This window comes from Euprymna scolopes, chromosome 41 (genome assembly GCF_053919585.1).
Source record: "Euprymna scolopes isolate OS-2025 chromosome 41, ASM5391958v1, whole genome shotgun sequence".
NCBI lineage: Eukaryota > Metazoa > Mollusca > Cephalopoda > Sepiida > Sepiolidae > Euprymna > Euprymna scolopes.
Window position 1 is genome coordinate 10548783 of NC_136522.1, and position 23352 is coordinate 10572134.

Here is a 23352-nt window from a genome sequence, read left to right on the forward strand (position 1 = left end):
CCTTCAAGTGTAAGGAAGTTTAAAAAGAAAAAAAAGAAAAAAAAAAAAAAAAAAAAGAATGGGTTTATCAGCAGAACAATAGACAGGAAGTTGTTTACAAAAAAAACACAAAAAAAGTCAAAATAGAATTGTTAATCAAGGTATGGCAGTAGCAGGAACAAAGGATCGGTAAATAAATTTTAGCATTTTGGTTTGCGATAATTTCTGACGGTTGGGAAGAGTTTGCGGACAGTCTTGGGTTTGCGACAGTTGCGAGTTGGCCAGTCAAAGGCAGGTCGTGGCTCTAAGAAACTGGGGAAACGAACTGATCATGCAACTGATGAACATGGCCTCGACAGACACACACACATACACTAAGAGTGCAACTGATATTTGCAGAATATGTCAGAGTTTTGCGTTTTAGTTTTTTATATTTGCGAATCTGTTCACTCGCTCACTTGATAGCCGCCAATGTGAAAGACGACAACACAGCCAGAAGAGAAGGTAAAGGAGAAGAAATCCACAGCACACACTGTTGAGGTCAGCAGTTATCGAGCGGGCAACCCATAATATCACACAGGTGGTGGACGTGAACCAAATACAGCCACAAGGGTGAAGGTAGCTTGGGTGAAATTTTGTAAGTTGTTACTTTTAATAAGGTCGCAACTTGTCCCTCTCTACATCTGGGGTAAGTTGTATAGTTGTCAGGAGCAAAAATATCATATTCCAAATGCCACGTAAATTGTCAGGAGTGCTATGATACATGGCTGTTAATAGTAGTAATAGCCCTTACCTAATCGTTTCTCACCCAACTGCAGCACTATGACAGATCCATGAGCAGACAGATCACCAATGTGAAATCTGACTAAATCCAACACGTCAGGATTTGCTGAAAGCATTTCACTTGCCCTAAGGTAATCCTAAGGATGAATTGATTATGATGGTATGACCATATGGAATTTTCATATATATATATATATATATATATATATATACTAGCCTGGGTGCCCCGGTGTTTGGAGATGTGTGTCGAGCAAAAAGAAAAAAAAAAAAGTGGTAGTAGGGAGACAGGCTCGAACCGGTGCTGTGAAGGCGGAAAAGAAAGTGAAAGAAAATCTGACATCTTAGCCGATGTCTCCAGGATGCAACCGGAAGTCAAAAGCGTTGAAATTAACCAAAGTCAATCCAACAGTGATAATGACTTGCTAAAATGTCGGCGAAAAAAAAGACCCCTCCTTGTACAAAACGGCAGACTTTAGAGTGATGGAATTAATATTTTTTGGCCAATTTTTCGATATTTGTCATCCGAGATGTCGAGCTTCAAAATGATACCGATCTTGTCAGGATCTGTTGCCTCTGTCGAAAGTTTTGGCGTGACATACATTTAACCAACAGGCGAGATTTATTTTATAGATACACACACACACACACACCTATAAAGTTGAATTTTTTTTCTCGTTCTGACATTGTTATTAAAAGCCTACATTTTTATCTAAAAAAAAAAAAAAATATTAAAAACTTTTTAATATACTCGTCATGGATATGTAAGCAACTACATAAAGGTTAACTAATTTGTCTATCACTGAAAAAAACGAACATGAATTATTTAATTTTATGTTTTCTTATTAGACTAGCATGGGTGCCTAGCGTTGCCCGGATGATTGGAGGTGTGTGTGGAGGGGGAAAAAAAAGGGTTGGTAGACAGGCAGGTTCGAACCAGTGACACGAAGGCAGAAAACCTGACATCTTAACTGCTGCGCTAGGTCGACAAAGTGAAAGACGTTTAAATCTAGCGATTAAAAAGTTAAGTGAAGGAGTTCACACAGGTGCGTAAATTTAATGAGGTCAAGCATCAACCATAGAAGATACGCACTTAACTTTGGCTTCAAGCCAGTTAAGCTTTATGCTCCACAAAATGTTGGGGAAAAGTAGCTCCCGATAAGTGGATTAAAATAAATGTAGACTCGACGTGCATTCACAAATTGTAGATATTACAATCTAGACAGTATATAAAAAGTTCTAAGACATAGTGAACTATAATTTTTGATCTACAGACTTGAAACTTGATATATAGAGGATTTTAACCTCTGAAACAATTTTCATTTGTTTTTTTAGCTGGTAAAAATAGCTGTTAAGGGGTAAAAATTGAAAAATATTGGAACTTGGCAGGCATAAGGCAACTAAATGTGTTATTTCTACGCATGCACAAATATACATTTATATCTTTACCAATGTTATCTTTTTGGAGCTTTTATATGCATATGAATTGAGATCAGACAGTAACGAATAAGACTGAAGAACTACATGTTTAGGTTATATTCTATCTGACGGCACCAAAGTCATATTTTTTTTTAATTTTGAAATCACCATTATATATTGGGTAGAATACAATAGAGCATTCAATCTATAATAATAGATAGGTAATCTGCACAAATTATCATTTTTTTTTTTTTTTTACAACCAGGCCTTTGGCAGCCACTACTATATATTGGGTACAATGTAATAATCAATAGAGAATTGGCTCTATAATACAAAATCTGCGTAAACTAAAATATATTTTACTGTACTTTACAACAGAGCAATGACATGTGGCCTGCAAGTGTATGTAAAAGAAATTTAAGTTCATAGGAGACAATACAATGCAGAGATGTAACGGATAAACAAACTGAAGCAAATTAACATATAATAGTAGCTGACGAAGGGAAATTTCCTCGAAATATTGCAACATGGATATTATATCTTACCTCCGCCTGATGCAAGAACAAAATACATGTCAGGTGAAAGTCAGATGGAGTACCCATTCATTTATTTATTGTGGACTATATCATCCTTATCTTTTTTAGTTGTTGGCCTTCGTCAGGTGGTAACCGCAACGGGATAGGAATTCTGAATCTCTTAACTGCATTCCCAGCAATTACTGCCTTCCATAGTTGGTTTTTGTCTCACCACGTTTTGGCCAACTAAGCCTCTGGCCGGCTTTGGATAGGATTGAAACCACTATCTTCAGACAATGCTCACCTGGAACTAGAGATTCAACGTCTATCCACTGTGCCACAAAATAAAAATTCAACCTTGATCGCCCTTCGGGCCTGTGGTGTAGTAGATAGAGACGTGGAATCTTTACGGTTCCAGGTGAGCACTGTCTGAAGTTCCTACCCTGTCGCGGTTACCACCTGACGAAGGCCAGAGGTATAGTTGGACGAAACATCATGAGAACAACTAAAAAAGATGAGGATAATAGTCCGCAATAAATAAATGAATATATAATACTCATCTCAATAAACACTAATTAATTAGATAATATATATGGAGTATCCCTACTGCAATATTTCGGGGGAAATTCATCAGCCACCATTAAATGTTAATTTGCTTCAGTTTGTCTATCCGTTATATCTCTGTATTGAATTGGTTGACAGTGGTTAAAACTGACCAAAAACTCAACTTTAGACCTCGCCATATCAACAGATTGGAAGAACAAGAGGCTAGAGATCACGCAATCACTGAACCATCAGGCTTGATTGTGAGAGATGCAGTAGCAAGGATGGATGAAGCCAGCGCAACCCACTACACATTAATAATATCTCAAGCATCCTTTATCCAATAGTTGGAATAAGCACCAAGGTGGCCAACTCAAGACTTGGAAATTAATTTTTTTTTACAGCCATCAAATGAAGGTCATCATGTAAAAATGCATGTTAAACCAAATATAATGAATACGAGGGCTGTTCAACAAGTAATGTTCCTGACCCACTTCAAATTGTCAGATCTAGCTAAAATTTTGCATGCGCAATGATTTATATCTCTATGGGTTATGTGGAAAATTACAGCTCTGAACTAATTGTGGTTTCTGATTTACTGAGTCAGGTGTGAAATGGAGCCTGTTGAGTGTCGTGCAGTGATCCGGTTTCAGTATTTGAAAGAGTGCACGTCACAGAAAAGTTTTGATGAAATGAAAGAAACGTATGGTAATGATGCCCCATCATTATAAGCTTGTAAAATGATGGCATTGTGAATTCATACATGGCTGGAAAACTGAGGAAACACCTAACAGACCTGCCCCCCCCACCTCCTTTGCCATCGATAAGGCATCTGTCAGAAGGCCTACTACTAGTCTCTCACTCCTGGATAGGGTTTAAAAGAGATTTGCGAACCTGATAGGTTCTAAATCGTCATCTAAGCTTCAGCCTCTGTCCTATCGACTTAATGTTGCATCCCTCTGCCTGTTCTACAAGTGTTTTAATGGTGAATGATCTGACGAACTGCAAAAACTTGTACCCCCCCCCCTTCGATGTAAATACCTCAGTCAAACCAGACACGCAACTAAATCCCACCTCTACACAGTAGAGATCACTAGGTGTAAGAAAGCCTTCTACTCCAATAGTTTCTTCCCCAGAACTGCTAGACTTTGAAGCTCCCTTCCGGGATTCTGCTTTCCCAACTGTACTGACATGCAGAAGTTCAAAACATTTTGCTGCTCATCTCCCTTCATAATGTTCCTGCAACTTACGCCTCCGATAGTAGCCCTCTACTTCAAAGTGGCACTATGCCTTGTTTAGGGTGAAAATTGAAAATTTTTTGGGGGAAAATCGACAAGTGATCATTCGCCAAATAACCAAAGAGATCAAGATTAGTATATTAGGGTTTGTGGAAACCATTTCTTGGCATTTGCATATTGAAACCATCATTTCTTGGCATTTGCATATTGAAACCATCATTTCTTGGCATTTGCATATTGAAACCATCATTTCTTGGCATTTGCATATTGAAACCATCATTTCTTGGCATTTGCATATTGAAACCATCATTTCTTGGCATTTGCATATTGAAACCATCATTTCTTGGCATTTGCATATTGAAACCATCATTTCTTGGACTTTGCATATTGAAACCATCATTTCTTAACATTTGCATATTGAAACCATCATTTCTTAACATTTGCATATTGAAACCATCATTTCTTAGCATTTGCATATTGAAACCATCATTTCTTAACATTTGCATATTGAAACCATCATTTCTTGGCATTTGCATATTGAAACCATCATTTCTTGGCATTTGCATATTGAAACCATCATTTCTTGGCATTTGCATATTGAAACCATCATTTCTTGGCATTTGCATATTGAAACCATCATTTCTTAACATTTGCATATTGAAACCATCATTTCTTGGCATTTGCATATTGAAACCATCATTTCTTGGCATTTGCATATTGAAACCATCATTTCTTGGCATTTGCATATTGAAACCATCATTTCTTGGCATTTGCATATTGAAACCATCATTTCTTGGCATTTGCATATTGAAACCATCATTTCTTGGCATTTGCATATTGAAACCATCATTTCTTGGCATTTGCATATTGAAACCATCATTTCTTGGCATTTGCATATTGAAACCATCATTTCTTGGCATTTGCATATTGAAACCATCATTTCTTAGCATTTGCATATTGAAACCATCATTTCTTAGCATTTGCATATTGAAACCATCATTTCTTAACATTTGCATATTGAAACCATCATTTCTTGGCATTTGCATATTGAAACCATCATTTCTTGGCATTTGCATATTGAAACCATCATTTCTTGGCATTTGCATATTGAAACCATCATTTCTTGGCATTTGCATATTGAAACCATCATTTCTTGGCATTTGCATATTGAAACCATCATTTCTTGGCATTTGCATATTGAAACCATCATTTCTTGGCATTTGCATATTGAAACCATCATTTCTTGGCATTTGCATATTGAAACCATCATTTCTTGGCATTTGCATATTGAAACCATCATTTCTTGGCATTTGCATATTGAAACCATCATTTCTTAACATTTGCATATTGAAACCATCATTTCTTGGCATTTGCATATTGAAACCATCATTTCTTGGCATTTGCATATTGAAACCATCATTTCTTGGCATTTGCATATTGAAACCATCATTTCTTGGCATTTGCATATTGAAACAATCATTTCTTGGCATTTGCATATTGAAACAATCATTTCTTAGCATTTGCATATTGAAACCATCATTTCTTAGCATTTGCATATTGAAACCATCATTTCTTAACATTTGCATATTGAAACCATCATTTCTTGGCATTTGCATATTGAAACCATCATTTCTTGGCATTTGCATATTGAAACCATCATTTCTTGGCATTTGCATATTGAAACCATCATTTCTTGGCATTTGCATATTGAAACCATCATTTCTTGGACTTTGCATATTGAAACCATCATTTCTTGGACTTTGCATATTGAAACCATCATTTCTTGGACTTTGCATATTGAAACCATCATTTCTTAACATTTGCATATTGAAACAATCATTTCTTAGCATTTGCATATTGAAACCATCATTTCTTGGCATTTGCATATTGAAACCATCATTTCTTGGCATTTGCATATTGAAACCATCATTTCTTGGCATTTGCATATTGAAACCATCATTTCTTGGCATTTGCATATTGAAACCATCATTTCTTGGCATTTGCATATTGAAACCATCATTTCTTGGCATTTGCATATTGAAACCATCATTTCTTGGCATTTGCATATTGAAACCATCATTTCTTGGCATTTGCATATTGAAACCATCATTTCTTGGCATTTGCATATTGAAACCATCATTTCTTGGCATTTGCATATTGAAACCATCATTTCTTGGCATTTGCATATTGAAACCATCATTTCTTGGCATTTGCATATTGAAACCATCATTTCTTGGCATTTGCATATTGAAACCATCATTTCTTGGCATTTGCATATTGAAACCATCATTTCTTGGCATTTGCATATTGAAACCATCATTTCTTGGCATTTGCATATTGAAACCATCATTTCTTGGCATTTGCATATTGAAACCATCATTTCTTGGCATTTGCATATTGAAACCATCATTTCTTAGCATTTGCATATTGAAACCATCATTTCTTAACATTTGCATATTGAAACCATCATTTCTTAGCATTTGCATATTGAAACCATCATTTCTTAGCATTTGCATATTGAAACCATCATTTCTTAGCATTTGCATATTGAAACCATCATTTCTTAGCATTTGCATATTGAAACCATCATTTCTTAGCATTTGCATATTGAAACCATCATTTCTTAGCATTTGCATATTGAAACCATCATTTCTTAGCATTTGCATGATGCCAGCTGAAATCCTTAGTTGATGACACCTTTTCCAGAAACAAGACTGCTTCGAATGCTTCAGGATAAATTTGGAGATGTGCTAAGAAGATGAGTTAAAGTTTTGTTTTACATAGGAGTCACTACTTGAGGATAAGGGTTATTGAGTATACAGTAGTCAATGGGATAATATCGTAGTAATTGTTGGTAGTGAAAATTTGATAAATTGGAATGCCGCCAGGGCCAGTTGTTTTACTGGAATCAAGGTTTTTGATTAGCTTGGCATCACACACAGATTTGTATGTTGCATAGCATGTTTTCTGATACAGGAGGAAATACAGGTGGGGGTTGACAGCCATCGAAAATCTTTTGAAAAAGACTTTCGATGGTGCCTATGTAGAGAAAAACTAACAACTGTGCCAAGTTTCGTTGCTCTACCGTTATGAAAACTTTATTCAGAGGCATTACTTATTAGACGCCTACTCGTCTGGTAACGAATGACAAAAAGATGGTGGCTATCAATTTTGTAACGTTAAAAATATATCATGACAAAGTTATAATCCTTCCTGATTTACTGGATCTACTAAATTTCATTTTCCATTGGGGGAAAGTCTTAACAGGTTTTCTGAAAAATCAGCTCAGAATTCAAATATTTAGTGAAAATATTAAACATCCAATTAAAAAGTTATTTTCCAAACAAAAGAGAAACTAACTATTAAAAAAACTTACTATAAAAAAAAAAAAAAAAAAAAGAGACAGTTGTCAACCTACACAAATTCTTTCAACTTTGGAATCAGAAAAAAATATTTCATTCAACCTGGTTGTAAATCAACTTATTAATGCATCTGCATTAGTTTACATGTCATACCTATTCACATAGATGGCAACGGCATTCTGCATCTAGTCTGGTGCACTGCAGCGCCTGCAGTGGCTAAAAAATAAAGCTGGAGTTTCCTCTCCAGATGCAGGCCAGGGCAGGTGATAAGGCGATCTAAGTTTGCCCAGTTACCAAGATCCCCCTCCTGCCGTTGCAGACAGAATCCGACGGAAAGGCGAACCAATATAGTCGGAGCCAGCATAACTGCAGGAGTTGCCGGAAAGGTGCTGCAGTGCTTCATTATCCGCCTATTGGGACTCCAAATCAGATTTTTATCAGGATTTATTTCTTAGCCTTTGCTTTTCCAAGATATCCACAAGGCAATGGAGCTATTTGCCCACAGCTAGTGAGACTTTGAAAATATTTCTAATTTTGACAAAAACAAGATGAGCACGCAGGGGTCCCCTTCCACAAGTGAAAATTTACTTTCACCATGACTAATGTTTGTGCAAAATTTCAAAAAAATTCAAGGCACCATTACTGAGAAAAGTGTGAACAAATGAACGGACAAACGATTTCGGGGCAATTCTACCCCTGTATTGGCCCCCTTGATGGGTGGGGGTAACCAGAGTCATCTTGAAAAATCCGTCCTGGCAAAAAATTACTTTTACCATGGCTAATGTTTGTGCAAAATTTCAAAAAAATAAATTCAAGGTGTGGTAATTGGCTTTCCAGCCGGGACCTCCAAAAACGCAATTAGCTTTGATCAATGTTGGGGAAAACCGTTCATATCAAATAATTGCTATTCATTTGGAGAGCTCTCCTTTTTCAGGGGAGCTGGTTTACCCCAACATCGTGGGGAAGCAAAATACAGCAGAAACTGGCCTGCAGCCAACCTTCATTTCTGCATCTGCATGATTCTTAACTTATTCACTTCAAGTCAACCTTTTTGATTAACATCGATAAATTTGAACGCTTTTCACTTCCTCTCATATCTTAGAGTAGCGGTAAGATGTCAGCTTTTCTTTCACTTGCCTCATCAGTTATCAAGGCCCAGAGGGCACTCAAGGATAAGGGTTACAGTAGTCAATGGGACAATTTCATAGTAATTGCTAGTAGTGGAAATTCGGTAAGTTTGTTAACTAAGTGGAACAGCTCATCAAGAACTTGTTTACGTTGGACTTGAAGACAACCATATTGTAGTCAGCTGGAAAGCAGGCAAACGGAAGACAGTTCAACAGGCGTGCAGTTCTAAGAAAGAAACTTGAATCAGAAAAATTTGTGCACATTTTCCGATGCCAAAACGATTTTTTTTTTTTTTTAATTATCTTTTCCTTTTTTATTTGATTCTGTTTAAGACAAAGTCTTCCACTGCTGGTGGTAATAAAATAATGACTTTATTGGTTTTAAACTACCAATAACACTTAAATCTATAGATCACCCCCACCCTACACACACAGAAGTGTATTTTTATGTTTGAGGAAATATGTAGAAACATTTAACGTGTTTTATGGAAATCAGGAAAAATAGCAACTTTACAGTTAAATATTTTATTTTCATAAGAATCGAAATCGGGAATTTAGTACGGAATCCGTAATTGTATTGGAGTCAGGAAAAATATTGGAATCGTCCCATCACTAGTTTCAACGTTACTTCAAGTTAAGTTACAATTTTCAGTGAGAGGCGATTTATTTTTTTAATGTTGATGTTTTTTCAATTTAAAGCACAGGATATCATAAAAACAGTTCGATCTTAATGAAAAGCGGGGGAATTCATCGACATGCTGGGCTTAATATAAGGATTATAGTTATCGTTCCTTCGGCACCTGAGGCACAATGGATAGAGGAGTTGAATCTCTACAGTTCCAGGTGAGCATTGTCTAAAGACAGCGATTTCAATACTACCCGAAGCTGGCCAGAGGATTAGTTGGCCAAAATGTGGGGAGACAACAACTATAGAAAGCAGTAATTATGTAGCCTACAGTTCAGAGGCACAGAATTCCTATCGCATTGTGGTTAACCAGCTGATGAAGGCCAGAGAAATAGTCGGTGGAAACATTGTGAAACAACAACGTTGAAGATGAGAATATCAGTGTGCAAGTAAAAAAAAAATTAAAAAAATTTTTTTAAATAAAAAAATTAAAAAAAAAATTAAAAGAAAAAAAATTAAAAGAAAAAAAAAAAAAAGAAAATCCAAGTTGAAAACTTTATTTAATCCAATTTTTGCTCTGTTATTAAATTGTTTGTCTGTTTTTTTATTGATCAAAATATCCAGTTTAATCTGTACCATAAATCATAGTAAGAAGATTCAATGTGTTAACTGTTGAAATGAATCTTATATAAACAAAGTTACAGTTCCATTTCTGAAATGTTATTTGCACAACATTTCAGCCAATGTAACTTCTGACCATCTTCAGGTGCATCTTGTCAAATTCAGGAATCTACGCATAACAGTTTATTTAATCCACAGGTTTAGCATACTCTTGTTCCGTCAGCCATGACCAGATAGCAGTCTTAAGTGATTCGTAATCGTATTCTTTGTATCGCTTACACTGAGGATTAAACTGTCACTTACAACTGAATTTTAACAAGTACTTTATCCATTATGCCATGGGTCTTTGCAAACAATTCTAATAAGTATTTTTGGAGCCTTAAACTTTGTTTTTTTTTTTTTTACAAAGGAGTCACCACTTACAGAGCCCCACAGGCCACTCGAGGATAAGAGTTAATGAGTGTACAGTAGTCAATGGAGAAAATATCGTAGTAATCATTAATGGAAATTTGTTAAATTGGATTACTTAAGGGGAACGACTCAAGAATTTGTTTACGTTGGACTTGAAGATGATCATATTGTAGTCAGTTGGAAAACAGGAAAACGGAATAGAGTTCCACAGGCGTGCAGTTCTAAGAAAGAAGCTTTGTTCATGGAATCTTTATTTAGGTTTAGGCACAGATAAATAGTGGGGGAAATTATTGATAGTGGTTTCAGTTAGGCGCATATTTTTTATGAAAGTCAGGCCACTGGGGAACCATAGATTGGAGCTCAGACGAGCACTTGCCATGAAAATAACGATAAAGCAGAGACATGCTCGCAACGTCTGTTCTGTGGGAAAGAGGTTGCAAGGAAAATAAAAGAGCATCCCCACTAGGTTACGAAGTCTATTCTGAACTCTGTCAAGGCAGGATAAGATCTTTCTAGCAGCTCTTGCCCAGATATGGGAACATCACTCCATCTTTGGACGTACTTGGCTCTTATACAGGTAGAAAATTGCACCAGCAGTGAGATATGTACTGGAGAGGTAGGACGATCACATCATTTTTCCAGCAGACTTGGTAACAGATTTGATGTACGCGTTTCATCTCAGATCAGAAGTAAAGGTTAGACCTAGAAGCTTGTCAAAACATGGAGTCTCCCAAAGACAAGAAATATGTGATCTCAGTACTCATTACTACAGATTAAAAAATCTCAATCTTTACTTGTATATAAAAAAGACACCAGGTCTTTGTGCGTTTCATTCCTTATGGACTTTGATTTTATTATCTATACTGCAAAATGTCCTTAAACCTTTATGAATATATGTTACTTTAAATTGTAATTTTTAAAACCAAAAAATCGAATAAAGTTGGTCTTTTGAATTAACATCTTATGAAATGTTAAATTGGGACGCTGGAAATGCGCACAACCAGAAGGTTGTGCGCCATTTGTTTTCAGATGCAGAAAGTTGATATTTTATCTCAAAAGAGATAAAAAATATATATATATTTAAATAGGTTTTCATCTAGCTTAGATCTGATGACCTCAGAGGAATATTAAATCTTGGCAATATAGGCAGATGTATGCAGAACAAGAAGCTTTGATGGTATGACTATGTTGAAAGAACAGATGAAGGTGTTTGAGTCAGTAGATGTTGAAATATGAAGATGGCAGAGTTAGAGGAGAAGACCAAAGAATATATGGAAGGAAGTGATAAGGATGAAATCGAGAGAAAGAGGGATAAATAAAGACCTGGCCAGAGATAAGTTAGTTTAAAAAGTTAATTTATAAAAAACTGCTCCACACATGCCATCATGTAAAATTAGTGTTAAATTTAATCTGATATTCTTTGGGCTACTGTTCTCAGGATGGTTATTTGCACAATTCTGTGTGACTTCCGAACCTTTTTTTTAGATGTATTTTGTTAAACTAGACAGGAGTCAGTCGACCAACTAATCCAAATTAGTAGGTGATGCCCCGACCCGCTTTTCCACAGAAGACACATTGCGAACATGTCTCTGCTCTATCATTATTTTCACAGCAAGTGCTCACCTGAGCTCCAATCCATGATTTCCTCTTGCCAAACTTTAACAAAACTCGCTCGACTGGGTACTACCACCATAAACAATTGTTTTCTACTCTACCCATGCCTAAATCCAAATGCAGATTCCATGAACATAGCTTCTTTCCTAGAACTGCTCACCTGTGGAACACTGTTCCACTGGCTTGCTTCCCGGCCGATTACAATATGGTAACCTCTAATTCGAAATGTAAACAAGTTTCTGTTGAACCATCCCTCAAAAAAAAACAAAAAAAAAAATAATCAAATTCTACCCACTTTACACAACGATTACTACATTACCACCTTACATTCATTAATCCTTATTCTTGAATGGCTTTCGGGCCTTTATAAGTGGTGACTCTCTTGTAAAAAAATAAAAATAAAAAAATGTTGAAGCGTGGAGATGGCAGAGGAATATATGGGAGGAAATAATAAGGATGGACTCGAGAGAAACAAGGATGAATAAAGACTTAGCCAGAGATAAGTTAGTTTAAAAGTCAATTAATAAAAGCTGTCCAACACATGCCATCATGCAAAACTAATGTTAAATCTAATCAGATATGCATTCTTTGAGCTACTTTTCTCATCTTGAAGGTTAGTTACACAATGGTTTGGCTGCTTGGCCTCCAAACTTTAGATGTATTAGTACTTGCACAGTTTAATCAAGACATTAAAAAATGAAAACATCGAAGAAAAAAAAAAAGGTTATATTGTACGTATCCGTTACGGAATGAAGTTCTTCGAAAAAAAATAATAAATAAATAAATAAATTGTTATGATACCGAGCAAAAGGTTATATTTTTAGGAAGAAAAGCTAGTATTAAAGATGGCGAGGGAGTGTAGGTCACCTACACTGTAGGTGCTTTAAACTGAGTTATCTCCCCGTGGCGTGTTAAAAAAAAAAATTCAAAGATGGCTACCTTCAACACGCTGTCATAAAAACGTGTTTTTCCGCTGTAAAAAAAAAACAAAAAAAAAACTACTCAATCAAATTAAGTGAATTTTTTTTTCGGAGAACTTCAGTCCAAAACGGATAGGTACAATATAACTTTCGATATTTTCATTTTTTTAATGTCTTGATTTAACTGTACAAGTACCTCTACAAGTATTTTGTTTATGTTTTGATTTTTTAGCGATTATCGAGACTCGCCTGATGACCGTCTAATGTCAGTCATTTAAAAAAAATTTCTAATTCAAGACTCGCCATTACTTGTGTTTCAAAGTAAATAATAAACGCTTTAAAGTAAGTAAAAACAAACAAAAAATGGCTAATTCAGCTAGGTAGAAGACTAAGAGTAACTTATCTTGCTTTTCATAACATTTATGGCAGACCTGTACGAGAGTGCCCATGCCCACCTAAAAATGCGTGTTTTTCACACACACACCCTGTCCCCCCCCCCCGACGATTATAGATTACAGCCATAAGTATCATTAATAGAAAAAAGTTTGGGGAAAAAAACAAAAAAAAAAATGTAATGACTTTTAACAAGGGGTTCCACTTTCTCGTGATAACGTTCTACTTCATTGGTACCCGACTTAATGTACATTTCTTTACCGACCTGTCACGTGATTTAAAAGTCATTAAAATTTGAAGGTGCTTGCTAGTGCATTTACTGATCCGCGCTATTTTTTGAAATCGTATTTCCAAGTTTAAAGTTTTTTTTTTTTATTATTATTCAGTTGTAAGGTTAAAGTAGAGAATAGGTACAAAACACCCTCCTCATGTTAAGAATGGCTTTTTAAATAATAACATTATTTCAGCACGGATCAATAAGTGCACTAGTACCAAATTTTTTTTTTAATTTTTTCTGCTAATGTGATACTTATGCCTATAAAAAAAAAATAATAAAAAATAAAGATGAAAAGCACGCATTTTTTAGGGGGTGGGCACTCTCGTACAGGTCCGCCACAAATGTTATATTTGTTTTTCGTTTTATTGTTTATACTGTAAAAATATCCATAAACCTATTTGTTACATTTTAAATTGTGATTGTAAAACGAACAAAGTTGTTGGTCGCCTCTTTTGAAACGTGAAATTGGGACGCTGGAAAAGCGCAAAACTTTCTGGTTGTGCGACATTGGTTTTCACCCGCATAAAGTTGGGAATGGGATTGTATCTTCAAAGAGATAAAGTCTATTAAACAGGTCCTCACTTGTCTTTAAAGTGGTTCTTTAATTTTTTAATTTTTATTTTAAAAGTTTATTTAAAAGATTTATGTAAAAATGCTTGCTTGTGGTTCGTCCATCTTTTTCTCTCAGCGCGGAAAACGAGATTGAAAAAAGATTATTCGCAGTGTTCATTTTTTTTTTTTTTATATTATTCTTTTTACACCACGTGGGGAGAAGAAATAATCGCATTGTTGTAGATTAACACCCTTTGCTGAATTACACCTCACAAAAATTAAATCGACGCTTCGTTTTTCTTTTATTTATTTTTATTTATATCATTATTATTTAGGCGATTCCGTGTAAACACCCTCCTAAACTTGGCGAAAAGGAAAAAAAAAAAAAGAAAAAAAAACATTGTCAATTTTTACGACGTGCCCTAGCGTATTATAAACATTCCCAATCTGCCCATATTAAGAACGGCTTTCGGAATAAACACCCCCCCAACCTCCCATGTTAAGAACGACTTTCGAGATTGGAGGGGGTATTTCGAAAGCCGTTCTTAACAGAGGTTGGGATGTTTATAATACACTGGGGCATTGGGGTTGGGGTACGTCGTAAAAATTGACCAAATTATTTTTTTTTATGGATGGAAGAAGGGTCAGTTTCATAGATAAATTTAACGTGTCTTAACTTTTTGGGAATTAACTTTTTTTTTTTACCACTAACCAAATGACAGATCGTAAAAGACTCCTTTAAAAAAAAAAAAAATGTAAATTTTTAGATTAGGTTCATCTCCACAATGTTCTTCTAAATGACTTTTATAGGTTTTCGACTATGCTGAATACTGAAATCGCATTGAAATTTTGCAGAAATATGTAATTATCGAGATATAAAAAAGTTGTATTAGGTATTGTATTCTTCGGCGGCCATCTTTTTTACGAGCGTGCCATAAACAAATCTACGCGCGTAACAAAGATGGCCGCAGAAGAATACAATGCATAATACAATCTTATATCGCGATAACTACTTATTTCTGCAAAATTTCAATGCGATTTCCGTATTCAGCATAGTCGAAAACCTATATAAGTCATAATTGAAAAGAAAATTGTGGAGGTGGGTGGACCTAAAAAAAAAACAAAAAACACGTCTACTTAGTTTTATCGGCATTTTCAACTAAAACTAATGTTATTTACTTGTCATGTCGAGATTAGTTATTGTATTATTACAGAAAACACGTACTTTCACGATTTCACGATACATGAAGACGCCATTATTTGAGGGGGGGGAGTTACAAAACTGACTGCAGTTACCTCCCCTGTTAACACAAGACCTATTCTATTTATTATTTAAGTGTAACTGGCAATTTACTTCGAAAATTATTTTCCAGTAATAATTTATTTTCAACTTTATCATTTTTCGTTTTTGGATAATTTACTAATTTCGACATAACTAAAGTCGAGCGCAAAATTTGATTATCACCTGTCATTTTAAATAATCAAATCCAAACGAATTTTTTAGTCGATTTTGCTTTTGTAACTTATTATCTCAAGAATCATATTCCATTATGAATATATTTATATTATTGAAAACCGTTTAGACTTCATATCGCGTAATATTTTAATTTAATATCATTTAAAGCTTTTTACAAATAATTATTTTTTTTTAATTGTTTTTTTTTTTGTTGTTTAATTCAAATAATTATATTACCGAGAAAGAAAAAACATCAAGAAAAACTGTTTATTTTATTTTTTTTAACATAATATTGATTTTATGTCCAATTTTATTTACAACTTTAAGGTAAGCGAAAAAAAAAATGACGGGATATTATATATATATATATATATATATATATATATATATATATATATATATATATATATATACACACTAGCAAAAGTACCCGTCGTTGACTGGGTTCAAAAACAGCCTACAGAAAATGGACTCTGATTTATGAAAGTATGATAGGTTATGAAAAGGAAAGGTTGTAAATTTGGGTTGAATTTGGGGGTATCAAAACCAAAGCAAAATATGATGAAAGTAAAAATAAAATAGACAAACTCCATAATTTATTATACCATACCTGTTCACACTGAAACACTTATCACAATATTCTGTGGATCTATATTAAAAAACCTTGTTAAACTTTGTGACATATTTCCATTCTATGGAGGTCAGGTGCGAACGAACACCCCATAATTTTATTATACCATATTTCTTCAAGCTGAAACATAATTATCAAAGTATACTTACGCAGATAGATATGAAAAGTCTTTAAAGTTTGTGCCTATTTCCATTCTATGGAGGCCAGGCACACAATTTTATTATACCATCTCTAAGTTAAAACATACTTATCAAAGTATTATTATGTGCATCTATATCAAAAACACTTGTAAACTTTTTTTCTTTTTTTTAATTTTTAAATATTTTATTTCCATACTTTGTGGACCAGGCGCGAACGCAGACCCCACAATTTCAATGAATCATCATTATGCCAGATCAAACATACCCATTCCTGTGTCTCGATACAACTTCTATCATTATATGTGATCAGTTTTCTAGAAAAGTTAACCATATAGGAGCCTATTCGTGACCAGACACACACAGACGTTCAGCTTTACATTATAGAAGATATAGAAAATACCTATTTTTTTTAATTATTTGATCTTTTCAGCTTTTAAAAAATGTTCAAATTTTTATCGACCTACATTTATTTATTTTTCTTTTTTTTTTTTTTTTTTAGTTTTCGTAACATGAAATAAGGAGGAGGGTAGAACACCTATAAAATTTTTTTTTTTAATTCAATATATATTTAACGAAACCTACTTTTATTATGTAAGTTTATTTAATAATGACTATCGAAAATTCCAGGAAAATATGACTTATTTGATTTTTGCTGGATTTAAAAAAACATGGGTGTCAATAGCTTCAATATGATCACTACATAGGAACGTGGTTTTAAAGCGTCGATAATGTGAACACGATTTTTGTCTCGCATTTTCATATGTTGTAAAAAAATTTTATTTTTATTTGAAGTTTCTTTTAAAAATGGTAAACAAGTTAGGATGATAATATTAAATCAGATTACAGTTACATCGTGTTACATACAGTGAGGATTAAAACTGTGGCGCACGTTGGAGGTACCTACCTTTAAATGATATTAAATTCCAGTATTCCGCGATGTGAAGTTTAAACAAAGATTTTTTTCTAACAGATTTCCAATATTAAAAAAAAATATATAATAATATATGATTCTTTATATAATAAAAATCCAAATTCCAAAATTGGCCTAAAAAATTCGTTTTGATTTGATTATTTTAACTGATGGAATGTGGTCTTTATTTTTTGTGCCTTTTTACAAAAAAGTACGAAGGCCTTTAAGCCGCATTATCTTTATATACATAAGTGTTGACAGAAGACGTTAAAATAAATTTTATTAACTTTCGCCCGTGTAGTTAGATAAAAAAAAAATCTTTTATAATGCAAACATGAAAATCCGATAGTAATAAAAAAATAAAAAGTTATGCCCATCCATAAAAATTGACACTGAAAATAGTAAACACACAAAATGATGACGTTGCTGTTATTGTGTCAAACGCTGACATTTTACACAAAGCTGTGGAGGTACCTAATGTTAACACATTTTAATCGTGCATTGTTCGAGTTTAAAATGGGTAAAATAAATTAACTTTTACTCGAAATGACTCCTTATGCAATAATGTTTAAGAGAAGAAACATTTTTAATGTCTACACAGACGTATTTTTTCATATCACCCACAAACCCTACATTTTCCAATGCATTTCTTATAAATACACTGATCACCATTTTGAATATTGTTGTTTACAAGTCAATCCGGCCTGGTTTTCGAAAACAAGTCAACCCGGTCTCGTTAATTAAAAAACATTTTCGGGGTGGGGTCAAATCTACCTTTTTTCTGCTCTCATAATGTACTTTTTTAGAGGAAGGACGGGGGAAGAGGAGTACCCCTATCCACCAAATATTAAATTATAAATAAGACGGGGGAAAAAAATAAAAAATTAAGGAAATCGGGCTGGCTCGTTTTCAAAAACAAGGTCGGATTGACTTGTAAACAACAATATTCAAAATGGCAACCGGTGGATTTATATTTATTTCATCGGAAAATGTAGGTCTTTCAGAACTACTTGCTGGCGACAATTTTCAAATGGGATATTCGTTCGAAATGGACCCGAATACGTCTAAAAATTAACTTTTCAATGGCAAGTCTTTATTTGGTTTTCCAGGGCACAATTTTTTTTTTTTTTTTTTGAAAAAAAAGTAAGTTTATTTCAATATATTTTATTTTGGCAAATTCCGCCAATTTTAAAATAAAAGTTTTGATATTTGTTATGACCCCAAAAATTTCAGCTCTCATGGAGTCAATTCCGAGTATTGACGGGAAATCACGATCCCGGAAATGACTGAAGAAGTTTAAGTCACGAAAAACTAATATAAAAAGGAAGGCGACACGGCACTTCTGCATTATTCGGGCGAGCGCCGTGTTTTTTTTTTTTTTTTGGCGTGTTTCACTAAACTGTCACCAGATGGCGCTTCCATAGGAACAGGGGACGATAACTCGTACTTTTACTTTCTCATTTAAATTATTAATTTGTTGTTGACCCTTCAAAATTGCTTTAATTCGAAAAATGTTTCATTAAAATAATTTGTTCCAAAAAATAAAATAAATTATTTCATAAAAATCCAATGTAGCTTTCGTTACAAAAATGAATTATTACAATTATATTGTCTTGCGGAGACTTAGATGTTTTAATTATATTTTCATACAATAGCTACGTGCAAAAATCCCTTCTTTCACTTAAAAATTCATCAAAAATCAGATAACCAATTTTAATGAAATTTTCGGTATTTATCAAATAATGATCACGGAATATAATGAACACATTTTTACTTATATCTTAGTGGAAATGCGTTATTTTGTTAAAACAAAATACCTTTACTAAAGTTATGGGTTTCAGTTAAAAAAAAAAAATCCATTTGCTTTTTTTTTTTTTAATGAAAATAAAGCATCGTAAATTGTAACGATTATAAAAAAAATAATTTTTATAAGAACATTACGAAAAAAAAAAAAGCCTCTAACATCCATATTAATGAATTCGATATAACTCAAAAGAAAAATTAATTTCTAAAACTACTGATATTATCATTGAATTAAGAAGCACTGTTTATTTAATATTTTCACATACAAAACAATTATCGCAAAAAATATTTCTACTTAAAAAAAAAAAATTACAGGTTTTGCATAATTTTTACATGTAAGATGCTAATATTTTCCTTGCTTGCAATGGATGTGAAACCTTCGCCATATAATTTTAATATAATCTTTCTGGGATTTTAAAAAAAAAAAAAAAAAAAAAAAACAGCCCCCCCCCCTTAACTACCCCTTTCGACTGTCTGAAATTTTGGGCTTCCATATAATCCATGTGACAAGGACTTTCGGTTGAACGAATCGAGAATCTCTCGCTTTTGGGAGTTAATTATGCTTTTTTCTTTTCTTTATTTATTTCAATATCTTACGATTTGACTATCTTTGAAATAGACCCAGAAAACTAATTTATTTTTTAAAGGATTTTTACAATGAATTCATTTAACTTCAACATTCAGCTCGCCATGAAAACATTTTACATGATTTTCTTTCATGTGTACAAATATTTTTTTCCCCTTTTTGGAAATTAGTCTTTAATCTTTCAAATACAAGCAAAAAGTAGTCGGAGACCTACAAAAAATTATAAATCGGCTTTCAAAACTATGACCCTGCTATATTCCACCATTTTTGCCAGTATGTATTATTCAATAAATGTTTTGTTTTTCAAATATTTTTGTATTCGAAAAATAAATAAATAAATATAAGAAATCTTGTTTGTTATTTGACCAAGAAGAAATGGCGATCGCCCGAATAATGCAGAAGTGCCGTCGACACTAACTAAGTAAAGGGTTGGAGTTAAAACAAATTGAATTTGAACTGAACCAAATTGACTGCTGCAAAGAAGGCGGGCTCCCTTTACCATGCTAGAAATTTACTCACACGAGAGAGTATCCTGCATTTCTACAAGGCCACAATTCGCCTTTGCATGGAGTATTGTTTCCACATTTAGAATGGTGCATTTACCAATAGTCTTTCACTGTTGGTCAGGGTCCAACAAAAAGTCTCAAGTATGAGCCTAATTTTGAGGATTATGATTAGTAGGTCCTGCACCATCAACCAAGCTCAAACCTCTGTCAGATCGCTGCAATGTTACATTCCTGTGCCTGTTTTAAAAAGTACTTTAATGGAATGTGCTTTGATGATTTTACAGCACTTGTAGCCGCTCCATGCACATAATCCTGACTAACACAACAGCAAAATCCCACCCCTTCCCTTCACTGTTGAGGTCCTTAGATACCGAGAAAGCCGTCTACTCTAGTAGTTTCCATACTTTGGAATAATCCGTTTCCTGCTTCCTAACTGTACTAAAAATGCAGAAGTTTAACTGTAAACAGCCATCTCGCTGCTCAACTCCCCACAATTCCCTGCTAGAAATGATCCCAAATAGTAGCCCGTTACGCCCAAGTGGCAATTATCTTGTTTGGGGTAAAAGTGGGCAAAAAAATAAATAAATAAATAAAATAAATAAAAATAAACAGTGCTAATGCAGAGAGTTATCATCCGCGCTATTTTTTAAATCGTATTTCCACGTTTAATTAAAGTTGTTTTTTTTTATTCAATTGTAAGGTTAAAATACAGAATAGGTACAAAGCATCCTCCCCTCCCCATGTTAAGAATGGCTTTTTAAATAATAACATTATTTCAGCACGGATCACTGTCTGAATGAGTACCAAATAAATAAAATAAGGTGCTTTGAATTCATGTTTTGCGATATTTATTAAATTGTTAGGTAAAAATCCAGAATAATTAGAAAAAAAAAACTCCTCTGCCCATGTTAAGAATGGCCTTCTAAATAACGTTAATTCAGCACGCTACAATACGTGCCAAAGTACCAAAAATACATAACTAGCTATCCTTTTAAGGTGCAAATAGCGCAGATGAGGTCTGAAATTCGAGTCAAGTTTTCAGATGGGGAAAAGTAAAATCACGTGGTACTCGGTCGCCGGTGTCACAGCAAATAACAGTCGCATATATTTTTGATCCGTGCGTGCGGGCTTTCAGCCCTTACCCCCATAAAAGTTTAAATAAAAAAATTAATTCTTCCATTTTTTTTTTTGCTTGTCATGATTTTTTTTTGATTTTTTTTATTTAAGATTTTTTTTTTTTATGATTATCGAAACTTCAAAAGGAGAGAGTATGGCGCTATCTTTGTACCACACCAGGCACGCCACACCACACACACCCAAAAAATGCTGCCAAAGGCAAGATGTTACTCCTTATCCTACTCGGATAAGTGTTTAGGGTACTTATGCGTCATCGCACTATTTTTTTTTTTTATTATTATTTTTAATTAATATTATTATCAAGTTAAATTCAATTTGGTAAATTTTTACTTCGTTTCCACCTTATAAGATTTTCTTTTAAAATGACTTTTGTAAGTTTTTGGATATGCTGAAAACGAATATAGTATTTAAATTTTCCGCAAATTAGTAGTTAAGCATTAAGCAATATCATTTGTTATTGCTGGTGGTCATCCTTAGTATTGCCTAAAAACGATTTTAATCTCACATTTTCGTTATTTTCGCTCGCTGTAAAAAAAAAAAAATAACGGTACTCCATGCACTTATTGATCCGTGCTGAAATAATAACGTTATTGGTGCTAATGCAGAGAGTGCACTGATCCGCGCTATTTTTTTTTTTAAATCGTATTTCCACGTTTAATTAAAGTTTTATTTATTTTTTTATTCAATTGTAAGGTTAAAAGTACAGAATAGGTACAAAACACACTCCCCATGTTAAAAATGGCTTTTTAAATAACATTATTTCAGCACGGATCACTCTCTGCATGAGTACCACGTTATTATTTAAAAAGCCATTCTTAACATGGGGAAGGGAGGGTGTTTTGTACCTATTCTGTACTTTAACCGGTTTTGTAGATTCGAAAAAGTTGTCAAAAAACAAATATATAACAAATAAATGTTATCAAAGGAAAGATAAGTTACTTTTCTACCTAACTGGATATATTTTTCGTATTTTTATTCAATGTAACATGTTTATTCAGCTCGAAAAACAGTGTTACCGATGTATTGGTAAATTCAAGATGGCGCCTGCCGCCTCACTCCCTCTTTAACACAGTAAGTTTGGAAAAAGGTGTTATAAATAAAAAACTAGACAACATACTATTAAAAACCAGCCGAATATATGTCAACCTATGTCACGATAACATATATTGAGCGAGTTTTAACAGTATTTTATCCAGTTTTTTTATTTATAACATCTTTTCCCAAACTTACCGTGGTAAAGAGAGAGTCAGACGCCATCTTGAATTTTCCAATCATCGGTAAACACTGTATACTTTTCGAGCTGAATAAACATGTTACATTGAATAAAAACACAAAAAATATATCCAGTTTGGTACAAAAGTAACTTATCTTGCCTTTGATAACATTTATTTGTTATATATTTGTTTTTTGACAACTTTTTCGAATCTATGTGTACAGTAATACAAACCCAAAAGTTGCATTATGCATTGTATTCTTCGGCGGCCATCTTTGTTACGCGCGTAGATTTGTTTATGGCGCGCGTGCACGCACGTAAACAAGATGGCCGCCAAAGAATACAATGCATAATACAACTTTTTATATCGCGATTACTATTTCTGCAAAATTTCAATGCGATTTCCGTATTCAGCATAGTCGAAAACCTGTTTGAGTCGTCATTTAAAAGAAAATTGTGGAGATGGAGGGTGGACCTGGACCTCTGGACCTAAACTAAAAATTTACCAAAAGAACATATAAAACTTTAATTAAACTTGAAAATACGATTTAAAATAAAAAATAGCGCGGATCAATAAGTGCATTAGTACCAAAA

General features: G+C 33.8%; 1 protein-coding gene across 12 annotated transcripts in view; it reads right to left on the reverse strand.

The window, feature by feature from the left end:
- Positions 1 to 23352, reverse strand: part of LOC145266346 (ankyrin repeat domain-containing protein 17-like) — a 331800-nt gene that overhangs the window by 203122 nt on the left and 105326 nt on the right. The gene's annotated exons all lie outside the window — the stretch shown is intronic.